This window comes from Cynara cardunculus, unplaced genomic scaffold (genome assembly GCF_001531365.2).
Source record: "Cynara cardunculus var. scolymus isolate 2C unplaced genomic scaffold, CcrdV1 Un_Scaffold_1903, whole genome shotgun sequence".
Lineage (NCBI taxonomy): Eukaryota > Viridiplantae > Streptophyta > Magnoliopsida > Asterales > Asteraceae > Cynara > Cynara cardunculus.
In genome coordinates, this window is record NW_020200909.1 from 40371 (window position 1) to 43120 (window position 2750).

Here is a 2750-nt window from a genome sequence, read left to right on the forward strand (position 1 = left end):
GTGTATGTATATATATGTATGCATATTTATAAAACAATAATAATAAAAGAAAATATAATATATTGTTGTTAAGTTTGACATTTGATGTAAATCAAATCAATTTCAAATTCTAAAGAATTCAACACCCCCATCAAGGGTGCCATTAACACTTTCCTTCCATTAGTAGTCATGATTTAGAAAAAAAGTAAATCCTTAAACTATTATTTTTTAAAATTAAAAAGTTATTAAACTTTCTTGTTAAAATTATCTTTTTAAATAAGAAAATCATTAAACTTTCATATTTTAAATTATTAAGGTCTTACATCTTTTTAAAGAATAAATAAACCAACAAATTTTTACTAGTCGGTTAATGCAACTCTTTTTGGATTAAAATAAAATGATGTAGACAATCAATTTTTAAAAGTGCGATGGTTTATTTTTTAGAAAAATGTTTAAGACTTGAGGGCCGTTTACCAAACACTTACTCGGTAAGCATTTGCTGGCAAAATTAACACTATCATTTACTTACCGTGTAAGATTTTAGTCTATCAAAACAACATCATATGCAACAATTTACCCGGTAAGCACTTACCGTGGTAAGAGTCGTTGCTCTCACTTACCGGATAAGACTCTTGGTCTTTGTCTCGTTCTTACCAGGTAAGATTTTTGGTCCTTACCATATTCATCCGTTAATGTAATGTGATTTGGTAAGCACTTACCCGGGTAAACATTTGGTAAACGGCCCCTTAATCAATCAAAATGAAAAAGTTTAATTGTTTTTCATTCAAAAATAGAAAGTTTAATAGTTTTTTAACTCAAAAGAATAGTTTAAAGACTTATGGACTGTTTATTAAATACTTACCCGGGTAAGCACTTGCTAAGTCATATTACCTTACTAGATGAATATGATAAGAACTAAGAATTTTATCTGATAAGAGCGAGACAAAGACCAAGAGTCTTATCCGGTAAGTGAGGGCAACGACCAGGCCCGTTTCTGACATTTTTTAGGCCCTGGGCGATAATAAAAACAGGGGCCCCACTGCAAGAAACAAGGCTTTTAGCAACGACTTTTGTTGTCGCTAAAAGTCCGTTTATCATTAGAAAGAGTATATAACAACAATATGTCATCGCTATAACTTGTGACACATGTCATCGCTAAAAGGCGTATCGTCAAAGCTCGCTTTTCTTGTAGTGACCTCCGGTAATAAATGTTTTTCATTAGTATTTACTGAGTAAATAAATCTTATTTATCTTTATTATAGATATATAAAAGAGTACTTAAATTTACGTATTTTTTATTATGTAATTTTAAACCAAGAGTATAGAAATTATGGTTGATAATTTTTTATAAAAAGTAAAAAAAAAATTACTTTATAACAAGAAATATGTGTTATTTTGATACAAAAAGAGATTTCGTGTTAATGAAATAAGCGTGAGGTCAATGAGAGATAAATAATAAAGAAGATTATCAAGGTATCTAGACAAATGAAGATCAATAAGAATATGAAAGAAAAGATGATCTATTGAGATCTAGTAAAAATAAATAATGAATTAAATATATAATATGCAAACTCAACAAATGATTGTTTGAGCATTTAAATAGAATCTTGTGGTGTGGTGGAATCCCAATGAAAGATACATAAGTCAAACAATTGATGAAAATATTTAAATTCTATTTTTTTTTGCTCAACTAAAATAAGATGTTAATATTAAAAGTTTATGGAACATGACATATATAAGAGACATTACTAAATACATCTAGTAGAAAAAATTTATTGATTAATTACAAAACCATGAAACACGTCATAAATCATAAGAACAATAGATTAATTGTAAAAAAAAATATTTTATGTAGAAGCAAAATTAGATAAAAATAGTCAACAAAAACAATTTGAACAACATAACCAAATAGCAATAGTCAATAAAAATAGAAATTGATAAAAATATCTAACAAAAATATATAGCAATAGCAAGCATATGATCTTAACGTTGAATTGTTGAAGCACGAAAATAGTCAAGTATATAGAGATAATAATAGTCAATATCATTGAACCTTGTTGGAGATAAAAAAAATTAGAGAGGTAATAAACAATAGCATATAATTTTATTTTATTCTCTAATGTAATTAGTTGATATATTTTTGGGCCCTTATTATCTACTAAATTATTTTTGTCTCTTATTATATGCTACAATTTTTTGGTTTTTTTAACTTATTAAATTCTTTTATACTACTATATATTTTAAAGAAAAAAATTTGGGCCCCTGATATTTTTGGGCCCTGGACGTGCGCCCGTGCCGCCCTCCCCCAGGGACGGCCCTGGCGACGACTCTTACCATGACAAGCGCTTACCAGGTAAATTATTGTATACAATATTGTTTTGGTAGACTAAAATCTTACCCAGTAAGTAAAATGATAGTGTTAAGTTTTACCGGTAAGCATTTACCGGGTAAACGGTCCCTTAGTCACTCAAAATGAGAAAATTTAATGGTTTTTTATTCAAAAAATTAGTTTAGAAACTAAATTATTCAAAATGGAAAAGTTTGTTAGATTTCTTTTACCTCGGGATTTTCACGTTGATTTGGACATCAAGAAACATAAGCTAGCAATCTAGTTTATAATATGGGGAGTGCTAATGGCACTCCCTAACAAGGGGTGTTGAATGCATAGAGAATTGAAATTTACTTTAATCTCCATCAAAATGTCAAACTCAATCATCAAATTATATTTTATTATTATTATCATTATTATTGTTATATATATATATATATAT